General features: G+C 37.0%; 2 protein-coding genes across 10 annotated transcripts in view; both read left to right on the top strand.

Annotated features, from left to right (window-relative positions):
* Positions 1–4,533, top strand: part of LOC147908616 (uncharacterized) — a 50,208-nt gene extending 45,675 nt beyond the window's left edge. Inside the window, exon 2 of the mRNA XM_087409725.1 lies at positions 2,176–4,533. The gene's annotated coding sequence lies outside the window, so the exon portion shown is untranslated. The remainder of the gene's footprint in view (positions 1–2,175) is intronic.
* The window catches only part of LOC147908614 (CCR4-NOT transcription complex subunit 6), a 361,019-nt gene that overhangs the window by 114,866 nt on the left and 231,363 nt on the right, over positions 1–14,790 (top strand). The gene's annotated exons all lie outside the window — the stretch shown is intronic.

Raw genomic sequence — 14,790 nt, 5'->3', positions numbered from 1 at the left:
TTTCCCGACCGATAACGAGAAAGAAACCAAGGCGACAAGACTGCAGTTGTCCCGACTGCAGTCGCGGCGGCGATCGATTGCGTGCAAAAACCGCTCTATCGCCCGGAAAGAAAGGACGCGAGCGGGCGCCAATAAAGTAATTTACTCCGTGAAATCGCCAAGGAGGTTTATGGGTCGGACATCGATTCCCGCTCTCTGCGCTCTGCGATTTACCGGTAATGGTATATCTCTCGACGAGGTGTTTCTCGATCAGTTGCTTCCGTCACACTTTGTTCTCATACATTCTTATTTAGAACAATGATTCAGTAAATCCTAAAACGCATCGTCGCGCATCGTATTTTGAACGAAGTTCAGTTACGACAGTTGGAACTTTCTATTTGTCTTTTTGCTTTACTGACGAGAGTTTAGTAGCGTTGCACGCCATGTGAATAATTACGCGAGTGGTGCATTGCGAATGGCGGCCCGGGCACTCAAGGGATGCCACGGGTGCGTGTATGAATATTCAAATGTCCGCATAAATGAACACTGGGCTGTGTAATTAGGTCGTCAATCGCCGCAACGCACAGAAGGAAGTCTCTATGGGTCATTCGACGTGCGACCGGCCCATATGGTGCATTAAAGCGACCGCGTCCACGCTCCAGGCTGAGCTCATAAACGCCGCAATATCGTCAGTCAACGCTTTCCTCATAAACGTCCATGAGTGAGCGAAAGAGAAGTGCAGTTTACTCTGGAACACGAGCTTCCTAAAAGCATACACAAAAAGACAGAGATACGATATCATCAAAGTAGATATGCACACGTTATGCTTATACAAGGAAGTAATTATAGAAGAAACTTCGCAAAAAGATAATTTTTTTTTAATATAACGAGAATACTGTAAAAAGCAACTTACCGAATATTTTCTTTTTAGCTTTTGGGAAATAAACTCCTTATTGATAGGACTTTTACTACCGGACGCCGTGTGCCAAATAAAAATAATATTTTTATTATTATGTGCTTTTTTGGGGCGAGGTGTCGAGATTTGAAAGAAAACGAAGAAAGGGATTTGCCAGGAGAAGAATTGTGAACAAGTGAACATGGACAAAGGCGATAAAACGTAGAAAAGAAAACGCTGAGGGAGAAAGAGTGAAGGTTGGGAATGTACCCTCTTGCGTATCTCTTCTCGTTTTCTTCATTTTATCGACGGCGTCTCCGAGAAGGAAATCTGACGTGGAAAATAGAAATAGGCGCCGATATCATCGCCTTCGGGCGATAATCGAACACATTGCACCGAGCGGGTCGTAATCGACAATCTGCTCATCGACCAATGTTCCTTTTTTTTTTTAACACAAGAGAACAAATAAATTGCCTTTCTATCGGCACGCGCGATCACTTTTCTCTCTTTAATTTATCGAACGTTCCTCAGCTCACCGCATTCTCGTTACATAGGCTGTTTCGCTTTGTTCATTAAACGCAGCTGCTGCCGATTCATACATCGTCGAAAAAAATATAAGAAACAAAATCGAGTGAAGTAACAATAAGAAAAAAAGTAAAATTATATTATTTATTCGTATCCGGCGAAATGAAATGGCACGTAAACAATAAAACTACAATTAAGCAAAATTAATATATATAATAATGATAATTGATGTAATGTGTACTTTATGCTATAGTGTTTCTTGAATAATATGCCTTACGTTGCTATAAAATGTTTCTAACCGATCATTACAAATAAAAGAAGCAGTAATGTTAATTGCGATACGTTGGAAAAAAAACAAGATTCCCATCTTGCGTCTGTATACAAATTATTTAACATTTATGTAATGAATTTATGATCCTTCTTTGGTGATAGATATACATGGATAAAATCATGCGTGCCACAATTATTCTTGACTAACCGGTACTTTCTCTTTCCACTTGGCACCGTGTACATCTTGTTGCCACCGCGTGACCAGTATGCAAAACCAAAAGCAATAAAGCTTATTTGAAAATTCCTGAAACGATATAACGCACTCTGTTATTCTAAATAATTCTTTAGGAATAATAATTTGTCCGCGCGTATTTTGTGGTGCTGTTACAATGACCATTCATCAAATTCTGTTATCGTTGCTTTCGCATTAGCTCTCTATTGTATTATTTCGCATGCATGTTCAATGCGCCGATATTAAGACCTCATCTCTATCTTCTTGGTTTCAGGTGAGTTACGAGCTGTTCTGGGATTATAGCTGCGCGTTGACTTAAAATTACACCGACGTAGTTGGTGAGTAAGTAAGCGATAGATAACATCGAGATTTATAGTCGAGAGTAAAGCGCCTGAGAGCCTTTATCGGTGCAACGATTCTATCGCTGATCGTTCGGCAGAATTTCGAACGGCAGAGTCGGGTCTCCTCCCAAGCCTGTAAAGCCACGCGAAATTCTCTTTATTTGCCACGATCCGCCTGCTAAAAGTATTCATGATGCCGCCCGCGACAACCTGCGGCGAGGAACGTCGGAATTTTCGCGTTTTGCAACAATCAGACCCGAGCCAAATACGTCAATCACCCGTGTATTTTTTCGCGAATGTCCGTTGAATTACGAGCGATTACCGAGCGGCATTCGAGCGAAGGCCCACGGCGAAATACGGTTACCGAGATTCTTTCCCGTCCATATGTTACACCGGCAGATTACACGGTTGGCGGTTTGCGAATTGATAGTTGCGTCAACGGAGAATCGTTGACGAGTCGTTGGAAACAATCAGTTTCTTCCGAGTACCACGGGTTTCGATGAACAAAGTACGAATTTCATGGAGGAGAAATACGCGATGCCTTATTCTCGACTACTTAGTGTTAAGACGTTCGACTTAATCTCGACAAATTAATGATGTTATTAATGATACTAAAGAAACATATTGAACATGATAAATAACACTGAAGACGAATCTCTCTTTTATTTCTCATTATTCCGAGATATGAATAAGAAATAAGTATAAAAAAAAATTAAGAGACCGAGGAAATTAATGTTTCTGAAGATCTTTGATCTTTAAAGTCTTAATTTTTTTCTATGGAAATCAAAGATAGATTTTAAATTGGCTAAAGAATTTGTCGTTGAAAAATCCACTTAAAAACGGAATGTGTACGCCACATATTCTTACGAAAAGAAAGAAAGAGATACGAGCTGCAGCTGCATACTTATTACACGGGTCACAAGAAGCGTGATCACACTATCAGTGGAATGGGCGGCAGTGAGGACAACAGTGAGTCCGTCTTCCTGCATTTATTCCTAATACTTAACGTCTTACCGCGGTCTCACCGTCATTATCACCATCGTATGTATCCACGTAGGAAAGAGAAAGGAAATGCATGCCGGGAACCGCGGCGGTAACGAACGCTTAAATCTACAAGGCTGATTATCGCACTTCACAATGTTGCGTGTCCGCGTATACCCGACGATTTCCGCTGCGGAAGAGGCTGGACTGTCGTATCCGTCGTGTTTTCACAGGAAGTGGCTCACCTCACTGTGATTATACGAAGTGATTTCTAACTACAAAACATTACGGGCAGTATCCTTCCTTGAGTCTGAGATGAAAATTTTTACGGAAGAATGTCGAGGAGAGATACGATTTACTATCGTCTCTCTCTCTCTCTCTCTTTCTCTCTCTCTCACTGCACTTTCTCATTTTTGATATTAATTATCTTGACTTTGTGGGGAATTAAAATTATTAAATATATAACATTCGCTTTTTAAATTAAGTGAAAAACGGAGTTTTAATTGTCTTTAACTTAAAAGCTCTCTACCGACGTCTCAATATTTCTCCAAGAACTTCTATTTTAGATTTAAGTAAGAAATTTAATGTGAGCTCTTTCTTGATATAATCTAACTACATTCAGCTAATTACGAATTTTTCTTTATAATATAATCTACATCCACGTTTTATAATTTTTCTGTGATAGAAGAATACGTATCAAATATGTATTCATTACATTTCCGTTATTGTAATTTAATTTAATTATGATAATGTGATGTTTCAGAACTATTGTGGAAGCTTGTAAGCCTTTCAATATACGCCAGTGGCAGTTTCGATTTCGATCAATAATTGATTTTAAACTGAATCACTACGTTAGTAACATACTGATAATTACCAATTAAAGCATCCTTTAAACTGGGCGAATTCGACATAAATTGGTAACTCGATACGCACGATCGTGATTAACCCACATCGTAATGCTTCAGTATGACTTAATTAGAACGTGTCCGCATAGTGCGTATTTGATATTTGACGCAGAGTATACGTTGCGCGTGAGCGATCGCGACTATCGTTACGTTGTACGAACGTAAAATGTTGAGCGAGCTAGCGAGAGCGAGGTAATTACTAAATCTGTGTTAATTAATTTCACGACGATCGAAAAGCCGGCAGATGGGAAAATTAATCATTTTCTCTCTCGCACACGTGGCTTCGATAACTTTTAAAACGTTCACGTTCTAACGGAACATTCGCATTGCGAAAGTAAAACGACAGTTATCTCATCGACCGATTCATCGCTATCGATTCTTGCAAATGTAATCAAAAAATAAGAATAGCAACCAATGTGAAATTTGACCGCATTTTTCAATATCAATTTTAAATAAATCTTCGTTTATTAAATTTGAGTTGTTTTCCAATAACTTTTTTAATCAAATAAATATTGTTAATATTTGCAAAAGTTTTTTTGCTTTGACATCTCATCGCTGAAATATTGAAAATTATAAATTGAAAGGTTACGACGAATATGATGCGTTTTAATAATATTTTTACAAAGAGAAAATTGCTTACAAATATTTATTGGAAAATCGATCGGTGATTCGAAATACTCGATACACTTTGCCATTATGCCGTTATGAGCAAAAGGAGTCGGATTGCATTACTAATTAATTACGCATGCTGTGTATTCGTGAGAAGTAGGTTCTGCCTATGAAAGTCGAGAGGCGGAAGAAGAGATGTGAAATGGAGGGAAAGAGAGAAAGAGAGAAAGAGAGAGGAGGAAAAAGTAATAATATTGCTTGATCCTGGCCTGGTCCACTTTGTGGTGGATATAATAGTTATTGTACGACGACAGGCAAGATGGATTAGCGCGCGAGAAGCCAGCAGGAAGTCCGTGATCTTCTCCGTTCCAATTTAACTGTTCCGAGCGCGCGCGAACACCGTTTACACATAATAATTACAACGATTTCTACAAGCAAGCGAGCTACATGCGCCCGGCGGCTCCCTTGCTTTAGCTCTGACTAGTCGCACCTGTTTCCACCTTCCTCGTTCATCATCGATTACAGTACATCGGATGCATTACGCGATGGTTATTATTACAATTGCCTCTGCTACTATGAATATTCTTCATCACAGTGATTATCGTTATTACACTATTATTATATCATTAATCTCGTTATTATGGCGAGTACTTTGGTGAGAGTGAATTATAATCTTTACACAACTGGATCTCTTTTGAAAAAATGATCTTAAAAAAGTATATATAAAAAAAGTTTTATATATATATATATATATGTGTGTTACATATTTTTTGTGATTTTACTTGAATGTAACAAAATTATATTATATACGATTTTATGACTTTTATGGATGATTCGTCTCGGCATCCTTAGGCATCCTTAGACAAACGTATCGCCATATACACATCGCTAATTCAACACCAACTCGCATTAGGTCTCTGGCGTGTGATCGATGAAGCGCAAGTGTACGTTAGGCGGTTATATAGGCGGCCGATTGAACGGCCGTCGTAATTGCCAAGATGACCGCGATAGCTCGTTCACGAGTCGTTACGTCAAGCGGGCGTTATGAATACCGCGAGCCATTGTAAATATTCCTGTTCTTTGCGCGCGCTTCTCATCCGGTCGGCAGCGTGATTTGTAACGCTTATCGCGTGTATCGTAAGGTAAAACGCGCCGCGCGCCATTTGCGAAAGTCTTTTCGCTATTTGCGATATCTTACAAGCTGTCCGTATAAATACCGGAGATTCGTAAATTTGTTTTTACTATCGTAGTCCATCGATGTAATAAGAATAATCTTTCATTGGCTGTACATAAAAGCTTTTAATAACTATGATATTTATCACTTTTAAAATTACAATAGTTTCTATTATTTTTTTTTGTGAATTTTAGAAAAGACACGGATAGTTTTGCTGAAAAATTGAGTTAAATACAGGTCTGAAAATAATTTTGTTGGACCATCAAAATAATTATGTAGGCTCAAATTTGCTAGAATGTCAAAACTTTTTATAGGTCACCATGCATTACTCGTACTTGAGGTTTCTACATAATTATTTTCAGATTTGTATTTAGCTAAATTTTTAGCTAAACTTACTCTTTTCGTGCAGTAATCTATTTTAATTTTAGTTTAAATAAATTATATTAACAAACGTTGAAATGTTATATACGTTTTTAGCGTTTATCATAATATAATTTAATATCTTTCTTGTATACTTTATTTATTTTTTTCGCATGTTATTTTGATCAAAGTTAAAGTTAGACTAATTTTTGTTTAACTTTAACTTTGATCAAAATAACATTAATTAAATTATTGCATTTTCTAGAAAGAACATGTTTGGGTATATCAGTGTATGTATCAGTCTATTTTAATTCCAATTTATTTTGTCCTTTCTATCGATTGAAGCTAATTAAAAAGATCAAATTAATCTCAGTTTACAATAGTTACATTCGCACAAGTAGAACAATCAGTCTAAATCTAGTTATCGATGTCGTGGCGTCCGCCAATGCGTCTCCGTAAAGGGTACTTCGTGACACTTTGAGGAATTGTGCCTCCCACGGGCATCCTCTCCGAGTTAACCTGGTTTCCGAAGTTAATAGGTCTCTGTTTTTATTCTTTATTTTTTGACCTGATCGGTCCAGTCTTTTTATAACAATGAGATTTTTTTTAGCAAAATGACTCACTACTGTTTCTCTCTCTCTCTCTCTCTCTCTCTCTCTCTCTCTCTCTCCAAGAAAAGTTTTTCTCCCTCTCGAAGGAGGGTCTATGATTTTCTACACTTCCACGCGGCAGCTCTTTCATTAAACAGCGAGCACGGCCAAGCGGAAAATCGTCCGACGGCACAATAGTCGAGAATTCTACGGCGATTGGAGAAAAATCCGATCCATGTAACTTCCTCCTCCCCCTGATGTTCAAAGGGTATTGTTGTTCTTCTGTTTGGCTGAAAAGGCGCGTCCCCTTTTGTCCCCTTATGAAGCGACACTATCAAATTGTTTCCCAATAGCAGCGACGTCGACGCGAAGTTAACGTAACTTTGATCTCCTTTTTTATTTTTTGCAACAACGTTATTTCCGATTAATGTTCGGCATACAAATTACTGATGACTGTGCTGCGCAGAATCTTACGGCTTTCATTGCGTCTATTGTAAGTCAACGAATGATTACAAGAATCTATGAAAACTGAAATCTTTTATGAGACTTACAATTAATGTAATATTAGGTTACACTTAATTACGTAACACCATTAAATAAAATTGTATCCATTTTCCAAGCTTTTTATCCTGATGAGAATTATGAGAAAATAATTGATTGCACACGTTATATAATTCAATTAGGTATGGACTTGATATTTTTCTCGTAGGATAAAAAGTTGGTTCAACGATGATTCTCTTTGTATATAATTATGAGAAATAATTTACGTTTCACGATTTGTTTTTATCTTGTTTTGAGGAACTTAAAGTTCGGGATTTATATTATGATAACTTTATCAAGTTATGTTTTCGAATAGACATACATGTGCATTAATTGAATTAATACATAACATTTATATTCCTAAATGAATATTAGCTCACAAAACTTTGTATCATTTAACAAAACTTTGCCGAGTATTAATACTGAGATTTGCCAGAAGATATTTAGAATAATAATAATTTCGATGTGACCAAACACTGATGTGACCTCCGGGCCGAATTTATTGCGGTATAAAACTGTGCTCGTTTAATGACAGCATATTCTCTCTGCGAGAGGTTTTAAGTCGCTGTTCGCATTCGACGTCGTTGCTCTTTAAAGACGTGCCGTCCGGTTATCCGGCAATAAAAAGAAAAAGACGAGAGACATATCCTCCTTTCTTCGATTGCTCGGGGCGCATCGATCTCGAGGCTCCTTGTGGAACTGGGTCGACGACATCTCTTCGAGGAGAAGAACCGAGAGGACGGGTTGTTGTTAGCTCCGCAAGACGGATAGGATTTGTGATAGGATTTTCGCCTACAACCGGCTGCCGACAAATCTTCTCCAGTAGCTACGAGACATTTTAGACATCGAAGGGATCACCTTTTACCGTGCACTCTTGTCCACATGGCTATGTCTTCACCACGTTAGCACTCAGTACTTCGCCTCGGAAGGATGTACTGACGCGACGACGACACGATGTGCACAAAGTCGTCGGCTTTCGAGCCACGAGAACAGCCGCTCACTCGAGGTGTTCTATTTCCAATGTCTGAGATCGCTGGGTTGTCGTCTCTTTTACGGTAGACGTCCAACAGAAACTCTCGACATCTCCGAGGTGTTCTATTTCGAAGCCAGGTGGACTCGTCGTTGAAGACGTTCTATTTCAGTTGTTCGAAACCGATCATTTCGGCGAGAAAACGTCACCATTTTGAGCGCACAAAACCGCTGAAGATTACTGGGATTGTCAGGTCTGCAGATTGCGGTCCGTCGACAGAAGTGCGTTCTATTTCAAATGAATCGATGAAGTCTGGAATAGTTTTCCATCTTGCTATCCAAAGCTCTTTTTATTTCGGATTTTCGCAATATAGTACGTCGCGCGCGGTGCGTCCTAGAAAACTGATTGATTTTTATTTAAACTTGGCAGCGAAATGATTCCGACTCTTCGAGACGATCGATAAACTCTGTCGTACTATTATCACTTTTGTAGGAATATTCTTAACTATATTAGATATTCTAAATTAAAATTTATAATTAAAATTTATAAATGTCTCATATCTTTTATGTGTGTTCCGTAAATGTCAGTATTTAGAGTAACAACCGATTAATGATAAGTCTACGATACGGTTTTCTAACGGTGCATCGTGTAACATCTCTGCAATTATCATTCTTTCTTACTTACTATTTTTGCGAAGGATATAATTATGTTTGACATACTAAACTATGTTACGATATTGAGGACGCAATGCATTAATTATTGATGCATCCGGGAATAACGATTTCGAAGAAATTCATGTAATTTCTTCATTTGATAACATCGATCATTATTTTTTTATTAAATGTTCATTTATAGAAACAAAAATAGGATACATATTTCTTGCAACCAAAATTTTGAGAAGATTTAAATTCGAACATATTTTATCTCGTAAAATAAATGCTTTTATTATTTATTTTTACTCGTATATGAACGTAAATGCACAATCATCTATTGTGAAATCTGGATCAGTTATAAGAGGTATCAATTAAGCGACGAATTCAAAGATAATTGCAAGAGACGAATTTGAACTTACCAGGATGCATTTCGAGATGCCACTGATGAAAAAATAAGGGAACTCATTCCGACCCTTCGTCACGGATGATGATGGAACTGGTGAGATGGGTCCAATTTCCTGAATGGCCAGACTGACGACGACTTCTACGTGCATTACGTACGGGTCGCCGGAAGTAGGTCCGTGGAGGCCTGGATTAAGGACGGAAATCGCTTCGTCGGTGACTACCATCGTCACTCGCGTAATGATGTCCCTCTAATTTGTTCCCGCAGCAACCCGAAGGCCCTTGTTGCTATCGTGCGAACTCAGGCATCTTAGATTATAATGTCAAATAGAATTTAAGAACCGTCCAAAATGTCCTCGACAAATTAGATCCTCCCCCTTTTTCTGCCTGTTTCAGACCGGAGAACATTTTTTTATGACGACTATTAAGTTTGTGAGCGAATGTCAGTTTATCTCCTTCATTCTTTCTATGCGTTGACCAATTCTCTTTTCTGAATTTGCGGTGTCTGAGTTTCTCTACAAAATTTGTGTACTGCTATAAAAAAATTAGATTAAAGATAATATTATGAGTATGTATACAATATGTACACACACACACACACACACACACACACACACACACACACACGCATGCACGCACGCACACACACACACAGAATTGGATATATGTGAGTGCAAAAAGTATTCGTATACAGAGAGAAAATATTTTTTAACAAACTTTATTTTTAAAAAGTAAATATTATCCAGCGAGAAATGAGTCATCGAATTGATGTCGAATCGATATTGATACGATGATTTCAACCAATTCGACATCGATTCGATGTTTAATTGACGTTTATTTTTTACTAGATAATTAACAATTTATTCATAAAGAATAAAATAGATTGTATGTTTCTTAAAATTATATGTACCAAAAAAATGTGTATTGATTATAGAAAATATATTATTTAAAAAATATAAATCGAAAATTAAAAATTCTATTGTTTGCGCGCTCAAAAAGTATTCATACAGTCGAGAAATTTAGCTTCTATTATATTAGGTGTTGGAATTAATTCGTAGCGTTTTACAAGTGATGGGAAGTACTTTCATTAATGTATTTTTTAATGCTCATGTGAAATAAATAACATTCTTTCATTAAAAAACGCTACGAATTAATTCCAACACCTAATAGAATTAGGAATACATAGGAAGCTCGTTTGTTTATGTTAGAACAGAATATGTTTATTGTATAAAATTGCTAATTAATGTTTATTTTTTACAAATAAGACTTTTTTTATAAAAAATTTTTTTGTACGAATACTTGTTGCTCTCACTGGATATGTACAATTCTCTCGCGACATTAATTTTAATGGTAGATTAATTTTCTCCAACTTTTCTCGTACACTTAATTGGAAATTCTTAATTTCCTTTTTATTTTCAAAATATGTACTTTTACTAATTACATATTTATATTGACAGATCATTCTGTTTAGAGTGAAAAGTAAAAAATAATTCAACACACATGAATGGAAAACGTCATATTTGATCAAGGTTCTTCGTGAAGTAATAGTTCTTGTGAATTTATATACAATTTCCAATTCAAGCAAACTGTGCGCCAATCAGATATAATTATTTACTTAATAATAATTATTTACAATATCTTTTTTATGTAAACTATACTCTTCCTCTTTCTTATTTCCAACTCCGATCAAATTGAATTGATTTTGTAAGGACACTCTGTATTTCCGGGTGAAATCCCATGCCAGGGCAATGCCAGTTGCTCTGGTTTGATCCTTGCGCCTCTGGGGCCACACTATAATTGAGTGGTTTGCATCTCGGTCGGCGAGACTATGGTTGCCCCTGAGCATGGAGCACGCGAGCGGGAAGAAGCTCCCGTTGCGTCTAAGAGAGATCAACAGAGATGAAGGGAAGGGAATCTCGAGATCGAGAGAGAGAGAGAGAGAGAGATAGAGAGAGAGAGAGAGAGAGATAGAGAGAGATAGCATGACCGAGTCGGAGGAGTAAGAAGGGAAGGGATAGGACCGTGCATCGGGCGAACATTGATTGAACCGGGAGCACTTGCCCCCGCATACCAGGATAATGCCACGAAATTACGGGATGCGCTGTGTGCCATAAGCCGCTAGACGTGTCGCAATTAAAGGGAAATTCGAGAGAGAGAGGAAGCGAGAAAGAGAGAAAGATTGATAGCTGCCACACGATTCCCCGACCACCCAGCGATTTTCGGGAGAAACATTTCAATGAAACGTAATATTTTTCTTCCAGTGATATCGCAAATAATATCAAATAATGCAGTGAATTATTATTGCCTCTCTTGTGAAACGCGCATGTTTTCCTGTTTTGGTAGGATTAAGAAAGGATTAAAATAATTTAATTAATTAATCGAGGTAGCATTTTCAATACACTGATTATTTAATTGATTATTTAATTGATTATTGAATAAATAATTGTGATTATAAAATATTTTTAAAGCGGATATTGAAGGATTTCGAATATGAGTTTGAGAATTGAAAGGATTGAATGGGTACTGTTTGAAAGCAAGACATGTTCATGTTAGATTGGATTGTTTGCAGGAAACAATCGATACGCAGAAATTGAAGGGTGCAACCGCAATGCAGTATTATTTTGCTGTAGCTGCTTTCTGGTCTAGAAACGTGGAACAAGTTTTATGGGTCAGTTTGTTTGTACGGGATTTTTATCCTGTTTCAAATTAGACAATTCCAGCATGACGGTAAATTAAATCGATTTATTATTAAATTAAATTAAAATTAAATTAAATTAAATTGCTTGTTTAATAAACATCGTATATTAGGATGAACTTTATTTTAAAAACTAATGGAAAATGAAAAATGAATTTAATATTTTTTAATATCACGGATTTTTTAGACGCATTACGCCGCTGATGGATGTGATGAAATGAATTAATACGGAGAAATGCGCGCACATTTAGATTGATATAAATGTCGTTAACGGAATTAACGAATTTAAATTAATTATAGGAGACGGCTAAATCGCCGCACCGTCGACACACGTTTGACGCATGAAGCGCGCGAATAATGACGTGACCGATTTTTAATCTGGTTTTTAACCGGTTTTTTAATATCTCTCGGGAATTGCTCGAAAATTGCATCGCCGTGTCATTTCAAACGTTTGATTCGGCGAATAAAAAAAAAGGAAAATTTTCCCGACGCAAACGGGAATTGCTTTAATCAGATTAAGGTGGAATGGCTTTTATCAATTAAAGTGTATGGGGATGCACCGTGCAAAAATTGTGCCGCACACGCGTGATTCGCCTGAGTAATCAACGACGGTGCGGAAAAAGTACGCCGCGATAGATGTTGTTTCATGTGTCGTTGCATACATTGCTTTTACATTAACCAGAACGCGCGATTAAACACATTGTATGCCTCATTTTGATTTTAGATTACTTTTCCACGCACGTCCTCCGTCTATATCCGCAATTGCGTCACGCGCTCCATTACGACGTTCCGATTAGGTTGTCAAGAATTGTGGGATTCGACTTTGTAGTAGATTATTGCCGTAATACCCGGTAATTGTAATCAAGTTGTGCCAAGTAATGAAACGAATGTTGCACCATCGTCTTCCAATTATTTTACATTCAATTTTTATAGCATAATTTGCTCACGTCCTCTTTTTTTTATTATGTTTTTTATTATGTATCAAAATAAATCGCGTATTAGTTTTTTATTTTAAAATTTACTATTCATTTATTATCTTTCGATTTTGCATATAATTGTGAGAAAAAGAAAGAATTGCATTTCGATCAAATGGTATAACGATAGTTTTTCTTGCGACAACTTGCGAGCTTGCAGTTTCGATGAATCGGATTCTGCTTTGGTGATAAGAACTCATGGTTCTCCAATAACCATTCTTGTTCGATCAGGCGACGATGACGTATAATTCAGTGATCTTGTCTTCCGATCATCGATTTTCAGACACTGCAATGCTAAGCATTTCAGTGATACGAGTCCCGGGAGAATCCTCTAATTCCGACTCGCTCTAATACGCCTGGCGCCAGCTGGATCAAACCAGCGTGCGGTGCAAACTTTCGAAATGTGGCTGAACCAAGTCGGCGTGTCGGGCCCGTGCTAACGTTACAACTTTTAGGCAAAAACGCCGGTCGAAAGAAGTCGGGATTAGCTGCCGCTCTTCCAGAGCAGTTCCGACCAAAGTTGCTTATTCACCCTTAATATGGGAAGAGTTAGGGAAAATTTCATGTCCGACGAAAACGCAATTTAAATGTAGTTTTGATTAAAATGCAGTTTACAAAAGCAATGAAAAACAATTTTAAAAAAGGACGAATCGATATTCAATTTTGAACTCAGAAATTTAGTTAGCGTTACACATTTTTTTTTTTGTTGAAGCTCTTTGATGAATTTCCTGGAACTTCTCATTGAGAGTACACGTTACGTCACAATGAAGACCAATGAAAAATGAATTTTTATTAAAATGTTCACATAACTGACGCAACACATTTTGAATATTTTTTTTTTTAAAAGCTCTTGAAAATATCGTAAAATCTGTGAAGGCTCTTCTTTATGAGCTTTAGAGTTCGCATTTCAATACGCAACATTCATAGTCGAATAACGAATATGAACAAGTTGCCTCACAATTTCGTAATTCACAGAGACAAGATAGAGAGATGACACAATCTATTCGCGTAATAAACTTATATTTACGAAATAATAAATTTATTGATAACTGATACAGTAAATTCTAACTCTCGACGAGGAACGACGATTTATTTTTACCACGCACTGTTAGATGTTAAAGGAGGAAATCCCATTCCTTGAGTTAAAAAACAAATTTTATTATTTTTATGTGTCAAAATGTAAATCAATCTATTTCTGTGTTTCAAAGTAAACATCGTTTATATTAATGTATGCATTAGAGTCAAATTTAATACATTTTGTTAAGTTAAATTGTTGACTACATTATTTTAGTCAAATTAACGACACATTGGATAGGAGCACTGGTGACCTACAGAAATAATTAAAAATAAATCATCAATTTAACATTATAAATTTAACAATATATTTCTCTATTTATGGATAAGAAAATGATTTTTGCGAAATAGCGATGCTTTTATAATTCAGAGTTAGTTCGTTAATATTGTATTATCCCGCGAGTAAATCGAGAGTTTATTTCATTCCAGCCCACAGACGACCGCTTCGGTTATTAACGACCGAAGTACAAATGTTTCGGGTATGCGTGACGGAGAATTAGAAGTGGTTAAAGGTTGGCGTGATCTATTCTCGTTGGTATCTCTCTTATTAAACAACATATGTTTAATAAGCATGGTGCAGTGTATGATAAATGCGACGAATTTACAACATAATGCCGCGGG

Source organism: Acromyrmex echinatior, chromosome 9 (assembly GCF_024713525.1).
Source record: "Acromyrmex echinatior isolate Ae372 chromosome 9, ASM2471352v2, whole genome shotgun sequence".
NCBI classification, from domain to species: Eukaryota; Metazoa; Arthropoda; class Insecta; order Hymenoptera; family Formicidae; genus Acromyrmex; species Acromyrmex echinatior.
This window is presented reverse-complemented; position numbering and strand designations above follow the sequence as displayed.